The sequence below is a fragment of the Heteronotia binoei genome, chromosome 4 (genome assembly GCF_032191835.1).
Source record: "Heteronotia binoei isolate CCM8104 ecotype False Entrance Well chromosome 4, APGP_CSIRO_Hbin_v1, whole genome shotgun sequence".
Classification (NCBI taxonomy): Eukaryota; Metazoa; Chordata; class Lepidosauria; order Squamata; family Gekkonidae; genus Heteronotia; species Heteronotia binoei.
Window position 1 is genome coordinate 154,154,445 of NC_083226.1, and position 16,013 is coordinate 154,170,457.

The window sequence follows — 16,013 nt, forward strand, 5'->3', positions numbered from 1 at the left end:
AGATTAGACAGATTCATGAAAGATAGGTCTATCACTGGCTACTATCCAGGTTGACTGAAGAGAACATCCACATTCAGAGGCAGTTATACTATGAAACCTTGTGCCAGAAGGCAACAGCAGTGGAAGGCCTTGGCCTCTATGCTCTGTTGTGTTGGCCCTCTGGGTGGCCACTGTGTGACACAGGATGCTGGACCAGATGGACCACTGGGCCAATCCAGCAGGGAGCTTATTAGTTTCTTATGAAATTCATGCCTGTACATTTCACTGCTTGCAGTTTTGATTAAATGGACCCCAGGAATGCAAGTGCAGGAATTTTGTTGAAACTAATCTCCAAGGAAACCCCTGAAAAAGCAACACTGGATGCTTGGCTAGGACTTTGAAGAAGAATATAATAATCATCAGTATGTCTCAAAAACTATATGCATGATTAATCCAGTTTCCTTTACCTTCCTCCCCCACAACAGACACCCCATGAGGTAAGTGGAGCTGAGAGATCTCTCACAGAAACTCCCCTTTCAAGGACAACCTCTGCGAGAGCTATGGCTGACCCAAGGCCATTCCAGCAGCTGCAAGTGGGGAGTAGGGAATCAAACCAGGTTCTCCCAGATAAGAGTCCTCAATAAGGCTGCCAAGCCCCCGGTCTGGGTGGGGGTTCCACCGGCCTGGGAGGTTCCCAACCCGCCGGCCCACATTGGGCCAGTGCGGGAAACCTCTGCCTACATCGCTGACATGATGACATCACCCAGAAGTGACATCATCAAAATGGCGACGCACATGCAGGGCCACTCTAGGCGTTTCTGGGAAAACTCTATGGTTGCTATTGGAAGCAGGGGACCTGACAACCCTAAGTCCTCGCATTGACCACTACACCAAACCGAGAGAAACTGGAGGGGTTCCCCATCTCCACTTTCAGCATCAGCATTCTTAGACAACACCCTACTTATTTACCATATGTAATGTACTGAGTTGCGAGACGGGTGGAAGGCAACATGCTTTATTCGGTGGTACATTACAAGAGAGGGCACAAGCGGGCCGGGCCCTGCTTATATACATTACCCGGAACTGCCCCCCAGTCTGACCAGTCCAATCCTGGTCAGTCAAACTTCCCACCACAGATCTTGATGGGCGGGGCATCTGGCGAGCTACATCCGGGGACCCGTGGGGTCGCCTCTGTAGCGATCGCTATGCGGTACATCTGCTTATGTTTCAAGACATAACACCATAGCTTTCAAAGAACATGGTGTGAATACCAGAACACTGATTCTCTTCAGCAGTATGAAACTGCACTGTATTGAGTCAGATCCTTGTTCTATTTAGTTGAGTGGTGTTCACTTTGAACTGACAGTGGCTTTGCTGGACTCCAAGCAAAGAAAGTTCTCTGTGGACACCTGCTCCATGAAACCCTTTAATCTGAAAGGAAAAATAACAACCGAGAAAATTAACTTTGAACTTCCAGCTTACAAAATGTGTGCTCTACCATGGATCCACAGTCTATCCTGTGGGAATAATAGATTTATAAATTAATATTTCATGGAAAGCTAAAAGGGGCAACAAGAGAAAATGACAAGAGAGAAAAATTGAGACTAACATGTACTTTTATGAGATATAAGGTGGAAACACTGATAAAAATACAACTGGGAGATTTCCAAACTCGATAGCGTGATATTGAAGCAGCAAATGGAGTACATGCTGTTCTTTCTCCTGCCCATAAAGGTTACACTCTTTTGTTCCAGCTACTGGCCTTTGAGAAGTGATCCCATGGAGTTATAGATTTTATATAATCAAGCCAAAATTGTTCCACCAAATATTGCAGGGAGATTGCTTTGTTGATTCAGTCTGGAGGTCTGCTGAGGCAATGGGCTATCCATCCAAATACATAAACCAAAAACAGTAACAGATGACGGACAAAACAGAAACTCAAAGTAATTTTGGTGCCATCTTGCTTTAAAAGACTCTGTTCAAATTGGTTAGCAGAAGAAAAAGAAACTCTCAGCTTCAGGCCAATCTATATATTACAGCCACCACTAGGGCTGCCGATCCCCAGGTGGGGACAGGGGACCCCCTGGCTTGGAGGCCCTCCCCCTGCTTCAGGGTCATCAGGAAGCGGGGGGGGGATGTCTGCTGGGCACTCCATTATTCCCTATGGAAACTGATTCCCATAGGGTATAATGGAGAATTAATCTGTGGGTATCTGGGGCTTGGGGGGCTGTTGTTTGAGGTAGAGGCACCAACTTTTCAGCATAGCATTTGGTCAAAATACCCCCCCCCCCCAAGTTTCAAAAGGATTGGACCAGGGGGTCCAATTCTATGAGCCCCAAAAGAAGATGCCCCTATCCTTCATTATTTCCAGTGGAGGGAAGGCATTTAAAAGGTGTGCAGTACCTTTAAATGATGGCCAGAACTCCCTTTGGAGTTCAATTATGCTTGTTACAACCTTGCTTCTGGCTCCACCCCCAAAGTCTCCTAGCTCCACCTCCAAAGTCCCCAGATATTTCTTGAATTGGACTTGGCAACCATAGCCAGAGAGAGGGTGTTTTAAATGGTCCCACCTGAAGGCTGTTACTGTGTGAAGGCTACTTTAAATTGCTTCAAGCAACAGTGGTTATCCCACAGTCAGCTGTTTGTGTGTCATGGCTAACCACAAAGAATGGGGGGTTTCCCTTCATATCAGAAAACAGGGTCTGCAGTAGTATAGGAACCCCCCACCATGGTGCCCGTAGATGCTGTGCTGTGGAGCCTGCTGACATTTTTATGGCACCTGCCAAGTGCTTTTAGGAAGTGGACAAGGCCAAGTAAGGCTTTTATCCAGCAAGGTTTTTGATTGACAATTGGAGATTTGACTGGCTGTGCAGATTTTTTTTTAAAAAAATGTTTGTTAGTAGCTACCAACACAGCACAAGAATCTCTACTGTGTTACTGAAGTTAAGCTGCGGAAATAATTCTGTGGCTGGCTCCACCTTCTGCGGCAGCCATTTTGTTGCTGCACCCACCATACCTTGTCAGAATTCCAAATGTGCTGATAGGTTCAAAAAGGTTGGGGACCTCTCCCCCCACACACTAGTATGAGGGATAGTGCCACATTCTACATAGTGAGCTAGGACCCACTAACCTACCAGATGAAAACAGTTGCCATCAGGACTGTCTAAACATGGACTTCCTGTAGCGACTGTAATGACTCAGTCCTTAGTAATAATAAAGAAATGTCTTACTGGATCCAAATGTAATCCATTGTAGTGTTGTGATTATGGTGTTGGACTAGAATCTTGGAGACCCAGGTTAAAATTGTTGGCAGTTTAAATATGCAGAGGAAGTGGAACAGTGATTGTTTAAAGAAAAATAATTAGGGTTGCCAATCCCCGGTTGGGAAAGGGAATCCCCTGATTTTAAGACCCTCCCCCCTGGTTTGGAGGCCTTTGCCCCCTGCCTCAGGATTATCAGAAAATGGTGGTGTTGGGAGAATGTTTGTTGAGTGCTCCATTATACCCTATGGAGATGCGTCCTTATAGGGTATAATGGAGAATTGATCCATGGGTATCTGGGGCTCTAGGGGGGCTGTTTTTTGAGGTAGAAGTATCGAATGTTGAGCATAGCGTCTGCTGCCTCTCCTCAAACCCCTCCCCAAGTTTCAAAAAAATTGGGTCACAGGCAAAGGTGAAGACATGTTTGTGCTCACTTCAACAGCATGTGTACTAAAATTGAAATGATACAGAGAAGATTAGCATGGGCCCTGTGCAAGGATGATACACAAATTTGTGAAGTGTTCTGTATGGGGAGCGGGGGGCACAGCTATGGCTCAGCGGCTGAGCATCTGCTTGGCATGCAGAAGGTTCCAAGTTCAATTGCTGGTTATCTCCAGTTAAAAGATCTGGCAACTGGTGTTAATAATAATAATAATATTATCATTAAATTTATATCCCGCCCTCCCTGCCAAAGCAGGCTCAGGGCAGCTGTTGTGAAAGACTTCTACCTGAGACCCTGGAGAGCTGCTGCTAGTCTGAGTAGACAATACTGACTTTGATGGACCAAAGGTCTGATTCAGTATAAGGCAGTTTCATGTGCTCATGTACCAACAGCAGACAAGAAACTGTAATGCCCCTAAAAGTATACATATGTCACATGTAAAGACTCAGGTTCTACTTAAAATATCCTAAATCAAGAAATTTTTTAAAAGTAAAAGCATCCCATTGTATATCACATTCTGTAAGTGAAGCATTGAATGTGCTACCTTCTGATCCTCTGTAGCTTTTTTTTAAAAAATAAAAACAGGAAACCATTTATTTTAGTGCATTTTGCTTAGATTCTTTGTAGAACCACACAAGCTCCTCCCTCTTCCAGACTCTATAGATTCCATATATATGCCTTGTAGGAATCAAACAAATAAATGCACAGTAGCTTTGAATATTGGAGCAGGGCATGGACATAAAACTGATCTTTCTGTAGGCAAGAAAGAGGATGAACAAGTCCAGAGAATGATGCCTGGGCAGACTGAATATGGTCATTTTTTATCTTGAGAAGTGTCCTGTATGTAAGTACTCCAAAAAGATGAAGAGCATTCCGAGAAAGATAAGAATTATTTTGCCACCTGCATAGAGGATGGGAACAGCTGTGAATTGAACTTGCCCGCCAGTCAGATTTGTCAGGAAGATACAGCAGAGAATCCAACTGATCATCATAAATGGAGTCAAGTCAAGAATTATTACAGACTAATGCTACTTCACAAGGGAATGACTCTGGGTTCTTTTTTGGTTGAGTGGGTGTATTTTAATATAATGTGCTACTTGATGAGACCATCTAAAGCAAATTATCCTGCAGGAGTACCAACAGCAGAAGAACCAAGAGCAGATAGTTATCTCTACGACTTTTCTGAGCCTATCTGGGCTGTCTGATCAGGTACTGCTGGAGACCAAATGGATGGCTGAGATGGATCTTTGTTCTGACCCAGGTGAGAACAATATACTATCACAGGCTCTCTTATGACCTTAGCTTCTGGCTGTAGTTTGAATTGCATTCTTTCTTCTGTCTGTCTTTGTTAATGGGAGGTATCTACAGTGATCTCTCTTTGTGATGGACCTGCCTATACGTGGGATGCAATTATTTCTTCTTTCTTTTGATTGCGACACTTCACTTAATGACTGCAGCATTAAGTGACAGTTTGCACATGCAAACACACCACTGAAGGTCCATAGAGAGAACTTTCTCATCACCCAGTTCCACAAATACAATGGTTAGATCCAGCAAGCTTTTCTACTGATGAAAAAAAAAGAATGAAGGGTCCTCTCTGATCTCCAAAACAATAATAATAATATGTTGAGAATTATGGGACCTGTATGTACAAAAGCCACATGAGACAGTGGCTGTAAAACAGAGAGGAATTGGGAAGGATTGAATAAAGGAACTGACTGGATCCAACCCCAATAGCTTTCAGAACCTCTACGTTCATCTAAGAGGCATCAAAAATGGAATACTGATTTGCTGGTGAGAAATGATGGTCAAAGCATCCCTGTGATTCTGAAAGCAAATGAAACAAAGGTTTATGGATCCAATGAATGATAAAGCAAGTGAAGTAGGAAAGATTACTGATCTGTGGATACATTCCTTCCTTCAGATCTGCATGCTGCCAAGAGACAGATGAGTGAAGAGAGCTTATTTATTAACCAGTATTCTCAGGACTACACATATGTGTTTTGCCACCAGCAAAGTCAGACAAATGTCTTAATGACTTCAGTTGAATTGTATTTAGGCTACAGTGGAATTTTGCTTCAAGGTCTCCGATAAATATTCACAGATTTAGACATCTCGCTGCAGACCCAGTTTGAAAGGGTACCTGACCGTGTGTGATACATTCAACAGTGCAATCCTAAGCAGAGACACACTATTCTAAGCCCATTGACTTCAATGAATTTAGAAGGATGTAATTCTGTTTACCACTGTGAATCATGTATTTAGTGTCTTTGGAGATCTTGTGAGCACACTCACAGCAAAATTATTGTTACGTTTGGTCCAAAAGCTAGAATTCTTTGGACTCTTCTCTAGTTTATAACTGAAGATGGTTCTTTAACTGATCATGATGAGTGGAAGATGATACCTAAATGAATTCTGATTGGTAACCACTACAACCTGTTGAACATATCCCTTATCTACTTAGATGGGGATGGAGAAACAGTTTATGGCGGTTCTTAATGTCTTTCTTTTTCTTTGCCGCTAGCTAGTATTGATCCCTGCTAGCTTGATTTCATCAGATCTTAAAAGCTAAGCAGCGTCGGCTCTGGTTAGTACTTGGATGGGAGACCACCAAGGAAGTCCAGGGCTGCTACGCAGAGTCAAACAATGTCAAACAACCTTTGAAAGTCTCTTGCCTTAAAACCCTACAGGGTCGTCATAATTCAGCTATGACTTGACCATACTTTCCACCACTTTTGGTAAGAGACACCCTTAGGAGATGCTGCTGCCTGATTAGCTTTGGGAAGAATTGACTGACACTGCTAGTCTGGGAACATGCCTGCAGCCTGATCCCCCTTTCAACTTGTACGTTTGTAAAACTCATATCACAAGCATGCTGTAAGCTTCCAGTACTCTGTCTTCACAAGGAAGAGCTACACTTGACCTTTATACCACTCGGGATAATAGGGAGCCATGGAAAAATTATTTCAGATTTTTCATCTTCAGATATTACACAGAAAAACAAGTCTATGCAAGCTGATTCATTTTCAATGTGCCTATATGTCAGCTGCATTGCACTCTGAAACGGTGGGTAAATGTTAAAAATACCCCTGAGAATTAGTGAGAAATTAAAAAAGAATGAAAAATGCAAAATATGTTTGTCCCTGAAGACAAACTTGTTCACACCATATACCAATTTTTAGCTATTTCTAGGCAATGCATGCCAGTAGTTTTCCACTTATATGTGTCATCTGCAGCTCTACTACTTAAAATTTGCATTTTCCCATAGTTTCTTTGATAGAATCATTAGGTTGATTTCTGTCCATAAAAACCACTGTCAGTGTAATTTAATGTACTGTTTTGAGAGTTCTAAAACTCCCTATTTTCTATAAAAAGATTCTGATTTAAAATAAGATTTACAGTGCTATCCTAAGCATAATAACGCTACAAATCCACTGAATTTCATGGGCTTAGAAGGATGTAACTCCATTTAGGACTGGACTGTTAGGCTCAGTTCAGACATAATGCAAAACCAGGATTAACTAAAGTAACTATGGTTATGTGATTAACTAAATATGTGCCTTCTGCTAACTATGGTTAGCCACGGGCACATTCTCAAAGGGTTATTCAGGGTGTCTCATGGACATAGGGTTGCCAATCCCCAACTGGGGGCAGGGCATCCCTCAGTTTGGAGACCCTTCCCCCATTTCAGGGTCACCAGAAAGCAGGGGAAGGGGAGGGAAATGTCTGCTGGGCACTCCATTATTCCCTGTGGCGACAGATTCCCATAGGGTAAAATGGAAAATTGATCTGTGGGTATTTGGTGCTCATTAGGGGGGGGGGTGTTTTTTGAGTTAGAGGCACTAAATTTGCCTCTCCTCAAAACACCCTCCAAGTTTCAAAAAGTCTCAATCAGGGGGTCAAATTCTGTGAGCCCCAAAAGAAAATGCCCCTATCTGTTCTTTCCAATGAAGGAAGGCATTTAAAAGGTGTGCGGTCCCTTTAAATATGATGGCCAAAACTCCCTTTGGAGTTCAATTGTGCTTATCACAACCTTGCTCCTGGCTCAACCCCCCCAAAGTCTCCTGGCTCCACCCCCAAAGTCCAGAGATATTTCTTGAATTGGACTTGGCAACCCTACATGGACACATGTAACTGCCTTATAGTTAATCAGACCTTTGGTCCATCAAGCCCTATATTGTCTATTCAAACTGGCAGCAACTCCCCAGATTGTCAAGCAGGTATTTCACATCACCTTCTGCCTGGTCCTTTTAAATAGAAATGCCTGGGTTTGAGCCTGGAACCAACCATCTGCATACTACATGGTTGCTCTACAACTGAGCCAGAACTCCCACCAAGCCAGGATATGAAAGTATGGTTTGAACTTGGTTTTTTTAACCATAGTTAAGTTGTAACAATGGCTTCATATGACATATGAACATATTGTGATTTAATCCTGACTTATTAAATGTTCTCACATGTTCCATAGCTACAGATATTCGACCAATCACCTTGCCTCATCTGAGTGTCAGGTTGGACCTGCCATGTTATATTTCTTTTCCCACTACCTTAAGTTTTGTTTCTTTGCTGCTGACCTATGAACCATGTATTTTAGTGCCTAAAAGTATGCAGCAGGTGTGATGGATGCTTGTTATTTTGTGCCTTTTGCTGTAGCCGTTATAGTGCTTATCTTGTTACCATAGCAATGGGCACATTCTTGTCTGGGAATGTGGCCACTGACCTTGGAAGTACAAGGCCCTAGAGGTGTAGTGTCTTGCACTCCTGGGTACTGAACTCTTTGGGAAAGAACTGACCAAGGGTGGAGATTCGAGTTTGCCCATGCTTTTGTTTCCTATAACTGTAACCACGTATGTTAATTGTGTTATTCCTGGCAATGGCTCTATGAGCAAAGAGTCACTACCTGTATCTAATCTTTAATAAATTCCAAATATATTTTCATGAGAAAGAGTTTGTTGGGTTGATAACTGAAAGAACCTCATATTGAGGATTAATTCACCTCCTCACATCTTTATATTAAGACAACTGAAAAATAAGCAGGATTAGAAGAAGATAAGATTTTTATATCCTACTTTTCTCTGCCTTAAGGAATCCCAAAGCAGTATACAATTGCATTCTCCTCTCTGTATCTGGAGCGGAAGAGAGGCTGAGTGGGGCTGAGGGAGCCCAGAGAGAACTGTGACTGGACCAAAGTCACCTTGTGGAGTTGCAGGAAATCAAATCTGGTTTTCCAGTATAGAATCTGTCAGTCTTAACCACTACACCTTACTACTACAGTCTTAACCACTAGTTTTTCAGAATCATTGTGCCTGATCAAATTGATCTTATTATGGTGCCAGATACTTACCTCTTCTCTAAACCATGAGTTATATGTTTGTGTTGTTTTTTTTTTAAAAATGTTTATTGAAGGCAATAAAATAATTTACCAAGTAACTAGAACAAGTGCCAAAGCAAAGTGTTTGACAGCTACTCCTGCTGGAAAGAACCAACCCGTGGAAAAAAATGATTTGTTTCTACACATTTAATTGCTTTATAAAAAGTTCATTGTGACCCAGCCTTTGATTAAATTGAAAAACAAAGCCATTCGAAAATGCAAATTGTCTAGAGACAGTCTAGGTATGAGAACGAATGCTTTAATGTATCTGAATGACGCAGAAAAGAAAACGTGTGAAGGCAACAGAGAATTAGCTGAAGGCAAAAAAAAAAAAGTTATTAAGAATCAAGTTTGATTTCAATGAACTTTCATGACAAGTAATATTCATCAAGTTCTGATGAAAATCCTTTGCCCAAATCCAGCAAGGGAGATGGAAACACAGAAGCAGACTTCTCTGCATTAGTCAAGAGGTATCTTTGTGTAAACTCATGTGCATTAGCCAATGGGCTGGACCATCTTTTCTACTTCCTCATTGCCCCTTGCAAGATATCATTTGATGTAGAATGTATTAAAGAGGGGACCCACAAGAATCCTGGAGGTAGGGCTGCCAAGTTCCCGGGCTGGGTGGAATTTCCCCTGCCCCGGAGGTTCCCAATCCGCCAGCCTGCATTGGGCCAGTAGGGGGGATCCTCCCCCGACATCATCAGCATGATGACATCACTCACAGTGACGCCAGCGTGCCGGTGAAATCACGCGCCGGTCACTCTAGGAGCTTCTGGGAAAACACTATGGTTTTCCCAGTCACTCTAGCAATTTGGGAGGGAAAACTCTATGGTACCTATTGTAGCCAGAGGCTGCGGGGACTTGGCAACCCACCTGGAGGTGGGGAAAGGAGGGAAGTCTCCTTCTCTGCCCTGCTGCTTGTTTTCTTTAGTAGGGACTTGGGACAACATGCAGAAATGGAAGAAAGGAGAAAGGGTCATGGTATAGAGGCAAGCAATGGCAAACGACCACCCAGAGGAGCACTTATTTCATTTTTTAATTATCTTTTTTTCTCTGCTATGAGAATGGTAGTCACAGATTTTCATGGTTGCTTTGGTTCAGTTCTAGCTTTTGTTTGTGGTTTCTATATGATCAAAGCAAACATTTGGACTTCAGTTTCCCAATCACATTGTCACAATTAATGCCTGCCAATTGGTTAGAGTTTTGGTATTAAAAAGGGGGGGGGGGTTGCCTATTGGTGACTGTATACAAGTTATGCTGATGACTCAGAATACTTGACTGATACTTGTTCATGGCTGTTAATTTTGTAGCAGGAACTCCTTTGCATATTAAGTCACCCCGATGTAGCCAATCCTGCAAGAGCTTACAGGGTTCTTAGTACAGGCCCTACTGTAAGCTCCAGGAGGATTGGCTACATCAGGCCTGTGTGACTTAATATCCAAAAAAAAAGCCCTGGTGTTAAGTACTGTTGAGAGTTTGTAAATGTCAAATCCTCCTGGTGAAAGGAAGGTAACAATGTGTATGTTTTTGAAAAGAAACAGTAATTTGCTTTTGGGGAAAAAAGATGAGGCAGAGACCGCTGTGAATTATGCTATACTTGCAAATATATTTTTTACAAATATATGTAAAAAGCACCAAATATTTAAAGCATCACAAGATTCTACTACTTTCTCCTTTAAAGGGAGCCAAACACAATAGTGCTCCATCTTTGCCCCTCCCCCAAAGAAAGCCAAACTTTCAGAGTCCTGACAACAAGTCCTTTCAAAGCAGGAAATGATCTGCTGACAGTGAGGGACCAGCTGATATGACTCGGAGGTTTGAACTATTCATTTAGTTATTAAAGATGTTGAACCCTGGCTTTTCCTTGTGGTTCAAGGTGGTTTTCCATTTCAAGATGAAAACATGCAAAATGCAATAAAGCCACATCCCTTCCCCTTGCAAGAAAAGCCTTCACAAATAAAATGTTCTTATAGTGCTAACTAAAAACTTCTGAAGATGGCATCCTTTCACCTCCTCTGAAGGCCTGTTGCTTAGAGTAGGAGCCACTAAGAAAAGGAATGGCTACTTGGTAGATGCTAAATGGATCACCTTAAGAGAGGATACAACTAGAAGTTGGCAGACAGAAGATTAAGAATATTTGGATCAGAACAATAGAAGCCTCAAGGGCAAATCATTCCTCATTAGTCACTGAAAAGTGGATCAAATAAATCCTATTGCTGCTGTTTATTTTGCACAAAAAGCAAGTGACTTCTCTCGCATATGCATATAATGAAAACATACATGGAAAATGGAGATTATTCCACTGTGAAAGAGACATTGAAGATGAATAAAAAAAACTCCAATGAGCTCTCTGCTACGAATTCTAGCATCAGGTTGGGAAATTGCTGGATATCTGGGGATGGAGTCTGGTTTGGGGAGGCGAGGGATTTCAGTGGGGTGCAAAACCATTGAGTCCACCCTCCAAGGCAGCCAATCTCTTTAGGGGAACTCATCTTTGCCATCTGAAAATCAGTTGTAATTCTGGGAGACCTTCAGGCCCCACCCGGGGTTTGGCAACCATACGTTTAGATTAGCCTACTTCACAAAGTTGACACCATAAAAATGTGATGATTTCATGTACTCTTATACTTTCCTGAGTTTGGTGCACAAATATCATAACTAAATGTAACCAAGCAACAGAAATTACAATGAAAACATCCACACAAATACAAACTCGCTTAAAATGTTGAACTAGTGACTAATCATTGATTTCGAGAGCTATTTGCCTTTCATTGCCTGTTACGATCAGAGGTGATTTATATCAGTTCTTCTTTCACAAAACTAGGTTATAAAAGTTGCAACACCGTGTTCTATAATAAGCAGCTTATTGCTGCAAATGCTTGTATACAACCCAGCATTCACTACCACTTGGTGACATCACTGGCCCCCATAATCATTTCCCCTTTCTAAAAATATGCTAAGGCTGCAAAATCATAAATCAATGTAGGTCTACTTCAGGGCCAAACCTGATGTCATGGAAGCAGATCTGCGCCAAATTATTGAGGGCAGGGCATCCGTCTGGATCAGCCTGGCTACTCTTAACTACCTTGTCTCTCAGTGTTGCTCCATGGCTAGAAGTTACAACCCACTGAAAGGGCTCTTTAGCTTGGAGAAATGATAACTGATGGGTGACATGATAGAGGTTTACAAAAGTGTGTATGGGATAGAGAGTACAGTACAGGAACCTGGGAACACTCAATGAAATTGATAAGAGCAGTAGACTTAGAACAGATAAAAGGAAGTATTTCTTCACCCAAAGGATATTTAACACTTGAAATTCACTGCCGCAGGAAGTGATTGCAGCAACAAGCACAGACAGTTTCAAGAGGGGATTGAATAAACATATGGTGCAGTGGTCCATCAGTGGCTATTAGCCACAAAGTATAGATGGAATAGGAGCAGGGTTGCTCTGTTTCTTGGTGCTTGGGGGGGGGGGGTAACAGTGGGAGGGCTTCTGGAATTGACCACTGTGTCACACAGAGTGTTAGACTGAATGGGCCATTGGCCTGATCCAACATGGCTTCTCTTATATTCTTAATTCTGGCCCCACTGGTGGAATTCCTGATGACAGCTGGGTTTTGGCCGCTTTGTGACACAGAATGTTGGACAGGATGGGCCATTGGCCTGGTCCTGCATGGCTTCTCTTATGTTCTTAAAAGTGGTTTTAAAATTAGAAAGCAACAGTGGGAAGAAGATTCAGCTCTCCTTCCTGCCCACCCAGGCTGTGCTTTAAAACCACCACCTATGTTCACCTCAGAGCCAGTTTGGTGTAGTGGTTAAGTGTGCAGGCTCTTATCTGAGAGAACCGGGTTTGATTCCCCACTCCTCCACTTGCACCTGCTGACAAGGCCTTGGGTCAGCCATTGCTTTGGCAGAGGTTGTCCTTGAAAGGGCAGCTGCTGTGAGAGTCCTCTGAGCCCCGCCCACCTCACAGGGTGTCTGTTGTGGGGAAGGGAGATAAAGGAGATTGTGAGCTGCTCTGAGACTCTGAGTGAAGAGCGGAATATAAATCCAATGTCTTCTTCTCTCTATATATAGGGAATTAGCAGGATCTGGACTGGTTCCTTTGCTGTAAGGATTTGGACTCCCCCACAGCCCCTCCCAGACTTGAATCAGAACCATGGCCAGTAAATCAAGCTTCATGGCCAAGACAGAAGTGAACACATTACTCCCCTCCCTCAGCATCTCAATGTTGCAGCAGCATGTGAGTCATTAGGTGCACTCTGAGGATTACATTTCCCAGAGTGCAATTGGTACCTTGGCTAATGACAAAACAGGCATGGCTTCGGATAGAAGTAAATGGTGGGATATTCTCTTCTCATCTACCTGTTTGTTAGCTGATCAGCTGAATGCAAGTAAGCGCTACAACCAGGAAAATGCCAGCATGATGTAGTGGTTAAGTGTCAGACTAGAATCTGGGAAACCCAGGTTCAAATCCCCACTCTGCCATGGAAGCTTGCTGGGTGACTTTGACACACTCTCAGCCTAACCTATCTCAAAGGGCTTTTGTGAGTATAAAATGGAGGAGATGTAAGCCAGTTTGGGTCCCCATTGGGGAGCAAGGTGGGATATATATGAATAAATAGGGTGGTGCTAAGAGGACAGAGATTTTCCCCACCATCTTGGATATACAAGCTAAAGCAGAGAGGAACTCAATACTGCAGTGCTCATCTTGAAGGTGAGGATTCCAAACCCTTGGGTTTCACATTCTCAGCACCAGGAATCTTGTCCTTTCTAGCTGCTGACTATAGAGTGGTGTTTTTAAGCTTCTGAGCTTTATTGGCTAATCTATAAAAATTGTTTATTTTAATTATTGTAAATTATTTTATTTGATGAGCTACTGTAAGCAGGTGTTTGAGGAGGTGGCATAGCAATGTTTTAAATAAATCCCAGCCCTAAAAGGCAGTAGGCATGTTGTCTAATCTGGTCTGACTAACTCAGAGAGATGTCTTCTCACCTGACTACCTTCTCTAGCCTAATTAGCCCTGACCTCAAATTGTACAGAGTTCATGCCCTACCTTACAAAGAGAAGGAGGAGGAGGAAATAGACATATGGATGAACCACCCCTTTCTTGCACTGGTAGAACTTGGGGGACTGTTTCATTTATTTGTTAAAGGTGGAATTTCATAAATGTTTGCAAACTTTGTTGTCCAATGAAGCTAACAGTTGTGTCTTTGCACATTTTAACAGCTGTCTTACAGCATTCTGAGGTGACAAAATACTCACTGAGTTGGAGTATATGTTTTTTATTTCTCTAAGCAAGGAGACTGTTGTTTTAAAAGATTTGTTATAAAGTTTATTCAGGAAATATTAATAAAGAAAGATTTTTTGCCAACACATTACTTTGAAATCATACAGAAATGAAAACAACAAAGGTACCTCCAACTACCTATCATTCACAAGAACTATGTTAGGGGGCACAAACTTTAATTTTGATAATACACCCTCAAAGCAGCGTCATGTGCATTTTTAGCAACTGCTGATCATAATCTTGGCCTATATTCAATGAAAATCTCAGCTAGCCTCCTCTCTCCAGGGCAGAGTTCAACTATAGATTTTTGACCCAGCACATCAGGCGATGATGGCATCCAATCAGAACGTGTCTCCAAGAGAAACCTCTAGAAGATTACCTCACCAGTCTTAATCTCCTCCCTCCCATCACAAATTACAAATTTCTCTGAGAAACTAATTACCAGGCTTCCATCTTTGACCTTGAAGATGATAAGATATGAGCAGACCAAGGTCAAGCCCATTACTGTCCACATTAACTCTTAAGGGGAGGATGAGGGGAAAATGCTTTGCTTCACAGTGAATCTCTTGTGTCTCTTCTAGTTTGGCCCTTTGTTTGCATGGATATTTCCAGTTAATTTTTGTAAACAAATAATTCTTGGTTAAGCTCTTACTTTACCTATTGTTCCTTTGGTTTGTGCTTGTTGCTGAGGTGAGGCCATGGCTCATTGGTAGAATGTTGGCTTTGAATTCAGAAGATCCCAGGTTCAATCCCCAGCATCATCAGTGACAAAACTGAGATCCTGGAGAGCTGCCACCAATCAGAGTAGACAATCCCGACCCAGATAGACTTATGATCTGAATCAAGATAAGGCAATTCTTGTGTTCACTACTTGCACTTTATACCAAGATACATTTTGGACTCCCTGCTGGGTCATCAAACAATAATATCAAGGCCTCTCAAAATAAAGAAAGGTCTGTGTGTTTCTAGCAGGGAAAAAAAAATCATTCATCCCAACCTTGCCTACAAAATTTTCATAGGCTTGTAATCAGTTAATTATAAAGACCTAAAATAGTTCACCTGCTTTTCCTTTTGCATTTAACAGGAGCATCCATTTAGTTTGACACAGGTCTTCAAATAGGCAAAACAAAGGTTGGCTCTTGAGAACATTTTCTCATTTAACTCCATGATAAGCTGGGGAATGAAAAACAGAACTGCCCTTGGATAGCTGGGCAGTCAGTCCCTCCATATTAATAAGATAAGTAATTAGAAGCAGATGTTCTCTTACATCCCAATGCAATCCAATGACAGCTGTATGCCGGTTTATCTCAACTATTCACATGGTGGAAAATTATTTCGTAAATCTCCCAGACACAAAAATCCCACAAAATAAATGATTTCTCGTATGGGGAAACAAAAGGCATGTGAACCTTCCTCCTCCATAACACTAAAATAGCATGATATCATTTCTATAGTTTTCCATTTCGTTTATTTATGGAATTCTGATGGAAAGGATAACCAAGAAGTAGAACACAGAATGGTTTTGGATTCTTGCTGTTTGGTGAAGAACCAGCAGCGGTTGACTGGGGTTTGAGCTCTTGGAGAATGAATGGGAAAGTAGTTTCCTGAAGAGTGCTTTTAGGCCTTGTCACACCCCAGACTTCTGACATGGGGAAGAAGTGGAGGTG

General features: G+C 42.2%; 1 non-coding gene across 1 annotated transcript; it reads left to right on the forward strand.

The window, feature by feature from the left end:
* The first annotated feature begins 3,665 nt into the window (after positions 1–3,665).
* On the forward strand, positions 3,666–3,772 carry LOC132570641 (U6 spliceosomal RNA). The gene has a single exon (XR_009555347.1). It is a non-coding gene; the product is annotated as a U6 spliceosomal RNA (small nuclear RNA).
* Positions 3,773–16,013: the final 12,241 nt, after the last annotated feature.